We start from the raw sequence: 13150 nt of genomic DNA, 5'->3' as shown, positions 1-13150 counted from the left end.
GCACGCCTGTCCAGTGGTTTAATCCCAGGAAGGGAGAAGTCAGCTTGAAGTGAAGGTGCTTCAGTGAATTGTTCATGCTGACCTTCAAGACAGCCCTAATTTTACCAGTGCAGAAAGGTCACTTTTGCAATAACGAGCAACTCTATCAAAAACATTATTTTAACAGTAGTGCTGAGAACCCAGCGGGTCTGTAATTGATAAAACAAGGAAACTCCACCAAGGTGTTTTTAAAGGGTTTGGTTAAAGGAAGAAGGTAAGAAAGAAACTTAGTGAAAAAGCAGCAAACCCCCCCCCCCCAATGCACAGAGTTCACTGGAGTTCAGTTTTCATATATTTCATACATTTTTTTCAACACCATTGCTGTTTCTGAAATGGTCTGCTGTACTCCAGGAACAATGAAGAGCCACATAAACAAACAAACAAACAAACAAACAAACAAATAAATAAGCTAAGAGCTAAGTTCCTTTTAGGCTATTTGAAAAGGAACAGGTATCATCTGACAACTTTATTACAGCTTTTTAAGTATACTAAACACCTGTAGAGAACAGTAAGAGCATGAAGAAAAAGGGAAGGGAACTAAGCAGGAACAAAGGAATTACAAATATGTTTGGATGCCCAGTCTGAATCACTAGAACTACGGTACCTGTGGTAAGGAGGCACCTTGCCATAACATGAAAAAGCCCACTCCCTTCAATGATTTATATGATACATTATCAATGGGGCAAATCACCATGGTTGGGCTGACAACTGTAGTATTATCAACACACAAAAACCAGGTGTGAACTGAGAGAAAACCTATACTGCTGTCAGGAAAGGTATATTGAGCATCAAAATATTATTCATTGACTTTTCTGCAGAAAAAACAAAGGTAGATTTCTTGAATCCTCATCTTTTCTCATACAAACCTTCAGAAGACAAGCCTCACCACCATGTTTTTAGGAGCGGCGGCGGCCAGCCACCAAAGGCATTCAGCTGCCTAGTGGAGCAGGCAGAACCTGGCCAGCCCCAGCCTGGAGGTTAACCCTGCTCACTTGACAAGGGTAGCTATAACCCATGTAGCCCCACACGCGATAGCTAAGATCGCTGCCAATGCACCAGAATGATAAGCAAAAAAGCATATAGCATACCTCAGAGAAGAACTTCACAAGTTTACCTGACATTGCTTAATTACAGGAAAAAACCATCAGTACTGATAAGATCCCTCTCACCTCTGAGTCACTGCTTGCCTTGAGCCTCACCTCTGCAGTTCATGGCAATGGTCATCTTTATTCTGCATGGTTATTTAAAAATAGTTTCCTATGTAGCGTGTTTATCTCAGCCTGCTTCATTTGACCAGCTTCATCTTCTGAGCTTCATGCTACTTCTTCTGGCAGTTCTTTCTGAAAGACTGCTGTCATGTTGTCTAGCATCCACTTGACCATCCAGCTTAAATGTTTGTGCAAGAAACTACTCTAATGGTATGCTTACTAATAAAACTCTGCTCAGTACCATTGTTTCATTTCCATCCTCTCTTCTCCATGCCCAGTACACATTTTGAAAGGTCTCACCTTAAGAAATTCTTGCTTATTGCCATTATCTTCTGCAGTGTTTTTCACAATATTCCTCATCTTTCACAGCACCAGCTAAGACCTCTCCTTCAAAATACGTATGTGCATCTGCTTATCATACCTTTAGTTCCCTGTTGTGAATGGATTGTGGAACAGAGCACAGCACTGCCTAATCTCTTGAAAGAGTTACAGGTACGAAATACCGTTGCTACTGCACTAGCCTCATCACTGACACACCTCTGATTCTTTCCAAGTGTACCTCTTCCATCAGGAGCGTGCCTTTTCCTGGGACGGGATCCTGCCATTTGACTTGCTAGCCCAAGACTTAGTTTACATACCACAGGACAGCTTCCATGATCCTCAGTAGACCCAAACGGCCTTGGAGTATAGCTAGCAGCCAGTGACATCCTCAAAAAACTCCCCTCAAATTCATGTTTTCAAACAGTATAAGTCACCCAGAACAGGGATAAAAAGCTGTATGTGTGTTACCTACTGCTCTGTGTCCCCTAAAGCACACAGCCCTTTTGCAGTTGCTCTCCACCCCGCTGACTTTCTAGCATGAAAAAGCGGCCCCGTCTCACCCAGCGCCTCTGTCCTCCCGCTTGTGCAGCGGGTAGGGCATCAAGCTTCTCTCATGCATTCACTCAGTAGTTTCTCCTAGCTCATGCAAAATCCTGTCCTCTTTCGGCATTTATAATTGTAATTCTTCTCTGAACCCAGGTCTAGTTCATAGAGACTAACCAATCTGCACCTTAAGGGGAACTTGTTACTCTCCATCTTAGAAACCCCTCAGGTAGCAAAGCTCCAAAGGAGATCTGTATCGCTGTTTTATATTCCCACTTCTTTACACTCTAATAGGCTTTTTATAGCCTCCATCACCTTTGCACAGTCAGGAAGGAAACAGTACAGAACTGACTGGAGAAACAAAATTAGTGAAGAAAAAAGCAGACTCTATCCCAGCTTATGCAGCAAACATTGTTAACAGTTCTACAAACCCTGGAATGGGTTGAGTCAAATTATGAACCAGTTTTAAAAGAAAAAAATTTAAGAAGTGAAAAAAGCCCCCCCCTAAAACACCCTCAGCCTGGAAAACCTTTTCCTTGTCAGAAACAAAGAGAAGGAAAACAAAGCCAAAAGGTGTGTGGTCTAAAGTGCTGGATTCAAAGTCAAATAGCGGCATCTAACCAAAACACTCCACACAATGCCATGCAAGCTCTTGCAGTTTGACTCTCCCGTGTGCCTCTTAGCAGGAACAAACAGTATTGTACAGCAGTTTTAGTCACCACACTTTTTATTAAAATACGTCTTTAAAGAGACATGCTTAGAGGTTTAGTTTTCAGCAACAGAAGTTTCACTGTGCCCACTGAATTTGAGCATTTGCTGCACACAAGCCTCTTTTGTGTAGCTAGAGGGAAAGCACGATGCAATGGCAAAGAAAGTGCATTTGATCCTGTCTAGAGGAAAAGAGATATAAGAGAATCAAGAGTTTAAGGCTGAGGAGAGCAAAGAACTTAAAACTGAATTTGTTCCTTTTTTAAAATGCAAAAATCGGGGATATAGAAGGAGAAGCTCACAAACTTATCAACAGCTCAGAATTTAGACATTATTCTGTTGGTTTATGTGATTTATTTTGAAGAATTCAGACTCAATCTTTATGTGATAGGCTAGACTTACTTAGAAATACTTAATAAGTGGTTTTTTTATTTTATATATTTGCACAAGACACACTCAATGCCGACATAAAACATGTTTTAATCTGGATCTCAGCATTTATACTTGCAACTTCTTCCAAATTTCTGAAGTTTACATTCATACTGCAGAGCAATCTGAAAGCATTGCTTGTATTAAAGAGTGGCAAAACTATCCCGTTTTCACTCTGATTTGATGTGGCTACAAGGTTTTCCTGAACGTAGGCCTTCTCTCCAATACAGAAACTTTTGATCTTTATAAAAATGTAACGAGGAAAGGAAAGGATCCTAACATATAACCGCCTTAACCCAGCCAGACCAGTATTTAACTTTTAATGTATTTTACTTAAAATGTAAGTGACTCTAGGGAAAGCAACGTTAATAAACATGATCATATAAACTTTACAGTGAAAATTCAATTTTACCTTTAATAGTGTTTCTCAAACAGTAAACTTTATTATAAGACCAATAACTCTTAATCAGATCCTAGCACCAAAATCAGGTGTTTCATTTTCAATTTTTAATCAGTTTGTCCAATTGCTTCTCGGAGTATTTCATGCCCTAAATAAGATAAAAAATGCCAATGAAAGTGTCAGATTCTGCTGGAAACTGGACTGATGCCTTCACTTTCCTCAGTTCCAGGAAAATTTTTCTTGACCAAGAAAAGCATTCCTCTTTGGTTACTGCAAGATTCCATATCTGAGAAGTGGAGATACTAACGTAAGAGGTGAAAGACTAGAATTTGTCCAGAAAGCCATTCTGAACCTTGGGTTAGTAGCAATTTCAGAGTCACACTACTCCGAGATGATAATTTGGCCCAAATTCCGTCTAATGACAACAAGAAAATTATTGTGATACAAGTTGATTATAGGTCTCTCTATTTGTTTGTTCAGTTTAAGTCTCCATAATGCTCTACACTGTACTCCTACGCACAATCATCCTCTGCACTTATTCCCAATCTTTCCATCTGAAGTTTCCAGAAATGCTCTAGGGCATTTTCACTGTGCCCTCATCACAGCATTTGCAGCACACAAATGTGCATAGCCTGGATTTTCCCATAAGTCTACTTTCTGTTTTAAGACACTATTGTTCTTTACATGCAAACCTATAATTTGCCAGACACTAATTTCTTTCTCAAGCCATAATGTCTTTAGCATATTTAAATGCAACTCCACAAACTTTATATGCTATGTTAGCGCATCATTAACTTTTTCAGGGATGCTATTTACATCTCTTTCCCAAGAACACATGGAAGAGCTCTTGCCCATTTGGAAATTCTGTGTGGAGCCAAGCTTTCCATACTTAGTGCAAGCACTCAGGTTTTTGGGAGCCACCAGTTCTGAATGCTCAGTTTGAGTGACCACACCCAGACTTGCCATAAACAGTTGCTTGAGCTTCTGCAGTGAAGCATAGGAAAGAGAATGAAATGCAAGATGCAAGCATAACCTGCTCTGCCATTGTAACATTTCCACCAGACCATGAAAAAAAAAAAAAAAATCTTGACTATCAACTGCAACTTTGTGTGGCTGAAGAGTGTCAAGAAAACCAGCAATTTGTGGTCCACAAGTGCAGTTTGAAGTCAACTTTGCCTTGTACTGCTGTACAAGCAAAGAGAACACCCCTGCCCCTGCAGAGCCAGGCTGAACATAAGCACTGCATAAACAGCACAAGAAAAGAGACGTTTGGGTTCTGCATGGTTAAGATTTTGCCAAAATATAGAAATATTTGAAGGGAAATAAAAGCTGTCATATGAAAGGTTAATCTTTGCAGTCTTATGGATTTTCATGAAATAATGAAGAGCAAGAAACTTTCTGGGAACATAACTTTGTTATTACTGAATCTTCTGTACTTCTGTCTGACCACCAGTTCTGATAATGTTGAAAAAGAGTCCTAGAGACTGACTTTTGGTGTAGTTGCACCCAAGAGCCTGCCCTAAATTCAGTACCTATCCTATGGAAATTCTACTTTAATTTATTTGCAAAGATGTATGGTGGCTATAAAATACATACATTTTTGTAATGTCATGAAATTATCCTTTTATGAACATTTCAGCCAGCTATAGCAGCTATTGAAAAATTTTTAATGACTCATAATGAATATTGTACCTCTAAAGGGGAAAAAATGCAGATCAACTGTATGCTCCTTCTCTAAATGCTACTGTATTTCTAAAAGCAGACAAAACTTGCCTATGAAGTAATGTACTGATGGGCTTATCTCTGAAGTATACTATATCATCCATGGGCACAAACCAACCCTTTCATGCTCTCTGGAAAGAAAAACATGACCAGTTCTTGAGAAATTCCTCCACTCCATTACCTGAGATTCTGGATGACTTGGACGTACGTTTCCATTGCTTCCAATAATTTAACAGGCTCACAGGTTTCTGCATTCTCTTAAGATTACTCAGACTAGAGAAACTATATGCCAAGCTGAAGGAACTACAACGGCATTACTTTGGCACACATGAGGACAGAAAGGCTCTCCAAAATGAGAAGCATTAAGGAACAGAAAGCAATTATTCTTACAGAACGCAACTCCGCAGAATTTAATGCAAGCTCCAAGGGACAGACAAGGTGAAATGTTCCAGGGGATTTCTCACTATTTGCAGAACACTTTCTTAGTTCAAGGACCAAAATAGCAGCTGCCCTTGATTAACAGCTTGTTTCTGCTCTTCTGGATACTGCAAACCTGTCATGCCACAGGATGGAGTTACAAGATATATGTTCTTCAGTGCCAAGCCAGACGCAGGAGGTTCCACCCTGTCAACTGGGTTGATGCGACTCCACGTGGAGCCACATCATTCACTGGATTGCTGAAATGCTCTAGTTGAAGAGCATCCTATTGTGTCGCAGCACTGCATGACTCGCACAGCTGAGTCCCGCCGCTCCGAAGTTTGGCTCTAGCTCACGTTTTGGGAAGGCAGCACCACAGTCTCTTCTCTCACATGCCAGAAGAAATGGATCAGTGAACCCCAGGTGGGATGTGCTGTGCTGCAGCCAAAATGAGGCCAGTTTTAAGAGGCCAAAAGCAGCCCTTTGAAGTGTCAATAGATGCAATGCTACGCATCATCTCACATACTGGGGAGTTTTCTGCCAGGGGTCACAATGAAACCCAAGGTTTGCTACGGAGAGACATGATCTGTAACTGCTGTCATGAGCTCAAGCAAGGTATGACAGCCACTGTGCCTTCAACACTAGTGAGGCATGTGGCAGCTGGGATATATGCAGCAAAAATGAAAAAGGATATGAGACCAGACCCACAAATTAGCTAATTAGAGAGACCTATGGACAGCTAACTTCATAACAATGAAACTGTAACATGAAGGTACTTACAGACATCTGGCAAAGGATTTCCACTGCTTAACCTTTGCTTTCAAAAACAGAATATCCAGACATTGGGAAAGAGATGAAGGTATAGGTTCTGAACCACTCTCAGCCTCTGCAGGCTTGTAAGATACATGAAATAATATACCTTTGTTCCCAAATAAATATCTTTTAAATGAATAGTATAGAACCATTGCAAACTATCCACAGGGAGAAAGGCCTAAGTACTCATGCTGTTGCTATATAACTACTCCAGACACTATCCTTGCTACCCACAGATGAATTCAATTGTTTAGTGAGTTTAGATGACTGTTAGAAGCGACCATTTCTGCTGCTTTTTTTTTCAGCCTTTATAAAAGTCTTCTCCCCTAATGCCTCCTTCTCATCTTAGTACAAAATATGCTCCCATGTTGAATGTGACTGCAAAGAAAATTACATGGTTTACAACAGAATTCAAATTATATTCATAATTCTTTAATTCTGTTTCTTGAAACATGGTATATAAAATCCCAATTGCTTCAGGAGAATTAAGAGAAAACGTGCATAAAAAGCTAAGCACAAAATGCTTAAATCCAGTCTTATTTAGCAAGCACATGTTCTACACTGCTGGATGCATTCCAGAATGAAGCCTCACATTATGTCCAATAATCTTTACTGCCCTATAAATGGGTCCATTGTATGAAATTTTTTGATTGGACACATAAGCAGATAGTACAGACACATTTATTTAGTGCTGTAGCTGAAACCAGGCATATATTCCGTACAAAACTTACCCCAAGATCAAGGATTGCCAAACGCCTTGGCCAATGTAATGAGAAAATGGGGCAAAGAGATGGGAGTCCCAGGAAACTAGACTTGAAGGCTCCCAGCCCCCAAGGCACAGGATGTACCAAACTACACCTCATCACAGACTCTTCCAACTCTGAGGGGGCTTTAAGACATCAAATCACATTTTATCCTCCTCCTGACTGGGCATCTCAACAGCCTTTCCTAAAGATGCTATTGAATAAAACACCTGTTGTAAGCAGTTAGGCTTTCTTGTTCAATGCTGTGAAGAAGGTTCTGTTGCACCCATTCTCCTTGCAAAATTTCTCTCAGTCAATACAACCAACTTGACGTATAGCATTACCAGGTCAAAAAGAAGGAGGTAAAACGTGGATGTGCCACCCTCAACTCCATCAAACCAGTGAACTACTATGCAAATCTGGGTGTTACAACTCTGTCATCCAACTGCTCTGCTATTCTTCTCCCTAGAGTACAGTGCAAGGCACAACCCACCTGGGCCATACTAGCTCCTGCTCTTTATAAGAGGTAAGTCACATGCTTGATCACTGTTAGGGGATATCTGAAATGGTACTTCATAAAACAAAGGTTCTAGCTTGCCTGTTTATCATGAATAGTGATAACTACCTGCCTGTTCCCCAGAAGAAGGAAGAAAAGAAAAGGGATTATGTAGCACTTTCTATTTTTTTATGGCCTGCTTGGCTTAGTTTGGGGGCTCTGGTCTGTGCCTCAGACTCATTCTAGTTAGACAGAAGATCTCTGTAGGTACCTGATTCAGCAACATTCATTTCATGTCTCACCTTCCCAAACACTTAAAACCAAAAGCTTTTTAAAAAGCTGATGCATGTTTATTTCCTTCTGACAGAGAAATACCTGAAGTGTAATCTCTACAGTAGTTCTGTGGGAAGAGGAAATGCTCACGTAATTGTTACTGTTTTTCCCACGCGATGTCAGGGTACAGCCATTTGCGTAGCATTACACAGAGGTGCCACACAACTCACACCACTGACTTCTGCTCCTTGTACATTTTACAGTCACACTTCTGTAGTCACTGGCTGAAATGGCAATCATCTGCTAGATGAGTAAAAGCTGTCATAGCAGGGAGCTCCTCAGTTGGCAGTGGCTGAACGAAGCTTCTCCATAACTTACCTACAGAGAACTGAACAGAATACAGGAGAAAACATAATTTGCTAGATAACAGAATGTAATAATCCAGTTTATAATAGAACCTCCCTAGAGCTGGAAGACTTCGTAGGACAAATGTTTGGAGCTCACTTTATTTAAAAAAATAATATAACACAGGAACAAGGTTCTGGTCATATTCACCTGAACACGACAACGGGATATGGATTTGATGGGTGGACTGTTCGGTGGATAAGGAATTGGCTGGATGGTCGCATCCAGAGGGTAATGGTCAATGGCTCAATGTCCAGATGGAGAACAGTGACAAGTGGTGTCCCTCAGGGGTCTGTTCTGGGGCCAGTGCTGTTCAATATCTTTATCAATGACATAGTGGGATCGAGTGCACCCTCAGCAAGTCTGCAGACGACACCAAGCTGAGTGGTGCAGTCGACATGCCTGAAGGACGGGATGCCATCCAGAGGGACCTGGACAGGCTGGAGAGATGGGCCTGTGTGAACCTCATGAGGTTCAACAAGGACAAGTGCACCTGGGTCAGGGCAATCCCCAGTATCAGTACAGGCTGGGGGATGAAGGGATTGAGAGCAGCCCTGAGGAGAAGGACTTGGGGGTACTGATAGATGAAAAGCTGGACATGAGCCAGCAATGTGCTCTCACAGCCCAGAAGGCCAACCGTATCCTGGGCTGCATCAAAAGAAGCATGGCCAGCAGGTCGAGGGAGGTGATTCTGCCCCTCTACTCTGCTCTGGCGAGACCCAACCTAGAGTGCTGTGTCCAGCTCTGGGGTCCTCAGTACAAGAAGGACATGGACCTGTTGGAGAGGGTCCAGAGGAGGGCCACAAAAATGATCAGAGGGATGGAACACCTCTGCTATGAGGAAAGGCTGAAAGAGCTGGGGTTGTTCAGCCTGGAGAAGAGAAGGCTGCGGGGTGACCTTATTGCAGCCTTTCAGTATTTAAAGGGGACTTACAAGAAAGATGGGGACAGACTTTTTAGCAGGGCCAGTAGCAGTAAGACAAGGTGTAATGGTTTTAAACTAAAAGAGGGTAGATTCAGACCGGATATAAGGAAGAAATTTTTTACAATGAGGGTAGTGAAACACTGGAACGGGTTGCCCAGAGAGGTGGTAGATGCCCCATCCTTGGAAACATTCAAGGCCAGGCTGGATGGGGCTCTGAGCAACCTGATCTAGTTGAAAATGTCCCTGCCAACTGCAGGGGGGTTGGACTAGATGACCTTTAAAGGTCCCTTCCATCCCAATGCATTCTATGATTCTATGAACATAACATGAAAGAATAAGGATAGAGTTTAAACGTTTTGCTCACCGAAGTATAGGTACAGTCCTTGCACAGTCTGCTGGATAACTCAAAGGAGGCGATGGCCGAGAAGAACCAGATTGAACATTTCACCCCTGACTGGCAAAGTGGTGATGTACAGCCAGTTCGCTTCAGCTAAGTTGAACTGCAACCACAACCCATACTGGCCTCAAAGAAAGGTTTCCCTAGAAACCTTCCCCCATCTCTAATTACACTTTTAAATAAGCCTTCAATTTGCTAAATTCATACAATATCAGAAATGTATTAATGCTTTTAAATTATATGTGCCAAAAGGAACTAAACCATGCTTGGGCTAACATGATTTTCCAACACATTTCCACAACCATGGCGGAAAATCCCCCTCGCAACACAATCAGCAACATAACGGGAGCAGAGGCTTGTGCCTCCCAGTAAGCAATACATGTCATCTGGTGGACAAATGCCCTGAGGGAAACTGTGTGGGTAAGAAACCGCAGCCAGTAGATGCCTGAATGAACTCATAGTTGATAAAGGCCAGAAGTATCCAGTTACCAGAGGAAAAAAAAAAAACAAAACAACCCTATGTTTGCTCAGTCTGGATCCTTTAAAGAAATCTTTAAGATCCCTTCGGAAGAGAATCTGGAAACAAAAATTCATATAGGTTCTACTGGACACCAAAACATAAAATAAACAAAATTACAGACTCAACAGGAGTATTGGTCTTAAGGTATTTCCAACCCCCCTCCCTCCTCCCAGACAGCCTCTCCACAATCCACAGGCAGTATAAGTTTCAGGTCATGCTGTTTTCCATAAGAGCCCAGCATTTGTCCAACTTTCCTCCTGCTTTATAGTCACCCATCACTTGTGCTCTCAGGTGGCTGGACCAACGCAGTCTATCTACACTCCAAACAGTTGTTAAACTGTTAACGAGCTGTGAAGACTGTGGCAGCTACTTTGGAACAGTTTGTGCTTCCAAAAATTTGTATATCCTCCCCCCCCCCCCCCCCTTAATATTATATTATTTGGTCCAAAAAATAAATTACCTCTCAGAAATCCCACCTGTGAAACCTGAAGCACACTGCCCTTGGCAAAGTGGGGTGCTGCTACAGCTGCATAAGGAAGACACAGCTCAGTGTTGCCCCCAAAGCCAGCAGCATCCTTACCTTCATCTCCTAACAGTCATTTCTAATTATTTTCCATCCATAACTACTTAATGCTGCCAGGCAGGCCCTCCTCAACTCCACGTGATTTATTTAAGCAATGCTAATGATTCATCCTGCACAAGGTCTTTAAGGAATGTGGGTTATTTTCTGTGCTTGTATTTACACTATAAACTTCTCTATTGTTTATATTTTCTTTCACAGCCCCCAGACTGTTTATTAAGGCATCAAATATCAACAATGTCCTCCAGGCTGGTGATGCTCTTGGCTAACCATGTTGATCAGACCACGGCCAAACTGTGACTGAACTGTTAAATAAGTCTGTGGTAAGAAAGATTTTACATCCCTTAGGGAGACACGGCTTATCCAAAAAATGCAATATTTTTTTTTTAATTTTTATTTTTTAAAAATGCATTATGTGGTTGCTCGGTTTCATTTAACCTTTTAAAAAAACAATTTGGCGGTTTAAAGAAAGAAAAATTGACATATTCTGCCAATTCTCTCTCCCTCATTCATCTATTTCCTTGTTCTATTGTGCTGCAAGTGTCTATTTCACTTGTTAACAATGAAGCTCAGATTTTCTCCATTTTTAGATGCCTATGCACTGAAGTAGTATCCACATACCCCAGAAGAGAGTGCATTGTACTGTGACAGCAAGAGAGGCAGCTCCCACCTGGCAAAGCTAATATAACCCATTTCTCAGGTGCTGCAGGTCCTTCTGGGCCCAAGCGAGATATTGCCAAGGTGCTGCCACTGATCCAGCTCAGGCCCCTTTGCTCTGCTGTCAGGTTTACCGCTGTTCTGGAGTCCTTGCACTGCAGATACAAGTGAGTGCCAAGACACTGCCTGTTCCAGTCAATCAAAATCAACAACATTGCTAAAAGGCATAAAGGAAATTAAGTGCTGCCTGCAGTTACCTTCAGATGGGAAATGGAAGCATCACACACACCAGCATACCCTCTGACATGCCAGACGGCTTGCAATCACTTTTCTTTGTCCTTGTTGGGGAGGTTTCTTGGGGTGTGTGTGCGTGTGAGTGTGTGTGTTTGGTTGGTTTCCCCACCCCCCATCTCCACAGAGAACCTCCACAGCTCATCTCAGAGCCCATCTCTTCAGTGCAGGAAAAACACTGATTTTAATTCCGAAAGTTCCCAGTCTCTGTCATCAGCCAAGGTAGCAGCTGTTGGAAGCGGTCCTCACAAGGATTCAAGCTACATTGCCTCTCATATATCCTAATACCCTTCTTGGGATGCCCATAGAATACAACTCAGTAAGGAAGCCCTACAAATATCCCTCCTTACACGATACATACTTGATAAGCATCTTTTACAGACTCCAATTCAGGGGATTTGCTGTTCAACCAGAAGGCAATTGCAAAGGTACTAGACTTTTATCCCCCTGTTCTGTGGAAAAAGTACATAATCCAATATTATCATCTTCCATGAGTAACCACAACAGAGTTGTGGTTTGGTATGCGGATAAGGAAATACCGAGCAGGAAGATAACACTGTCTCTATTGGCACTAACGTAACCTCTGCTAGCTTACCACACTGTTCTGCCGTCCACAACACAAATAGTAAGGAAAAGTTGGAGAGAGATCAATAAGAGCCACAAGAATGACTAAAACATATTTCATAAGACTAGGAAATTCAAGCAGCTCAAGATATTTATCTTACAGAGAAGGTCCAGGATAACCATTTGTAAGTGCCAGTAGGAAAAGGCAGATTTGATAGAGGACCACTCAACTTTGGATATAAAACATATAATTATGTATAATATTTGGAAATTGCAGTAGACATTCTTATTGGAAATGAGATTTTTTTTTTTTTTAAAAAAAAAAACACCAAGTCCAATGAAGCTCTGGAACAACTTAGGAGATGGATTCCCTCTACCCATTTTTTAGTTGATTTTTATAGTTCTAAAAAAGACATACTGTCATATAAGGAAGGAAAGGTCTGTGGCTCCTGTCTATGAAGGAGGTAAAACACACTCATGACAGTCCCTTCTGGTGTGAGAAATGACTAAATTCATAGAAACTTGAAAGACATTTTGCGACATCTTCAAAGACATTATTCTTCTTTTAGAATCACCACCAGTTAGGTCTGGAAATAATTACCATTATGCTGGAATTTGGTTTCAACTTTTTAAGAAAAATTATTCTGCCACCATCCTTGCAACCACTTGAGCAATATCCCCGACTAACTACAAAGAATG

The 13150-nt window shown here is 41.6% G+C and overlaps 1 protein-coding gene across 1 annotated transcript in view; it reads right to left on the bottom strand.

Annotated features, from left to right (window-relative positions):
* FBXL7 (F-box and leucine rich repeat protein 7) overlaps positions 1 to 13150 on the bottom strand; it is a gene marked incomplete at its 5' end in the record, with an annotated part of 194381 nt that overhangs the window by 34206 nt on the left and 147025 nt on the right. The gene's annotated exons all lie outside the window — the stretch shown is intronic.

The sequence above is a fragment of the Platalea leucorodia genome (genome assembly GCF_965183815.1).
Source record: "Platalea leucorodia genome assembly, chromosome: 1".
NCBI classification, from domain to species: Eukaryota; Metazoa; Chordata; class Aves; order Pelecaniformes; family Threskiornithidae; genus Platalea; species Platalea leucorodia.
The sequence above is the reverse complement of the archived record's forward strand: the minus strand, read 5'-3'. Positions and strand labels throughout refer to the sequence as shown.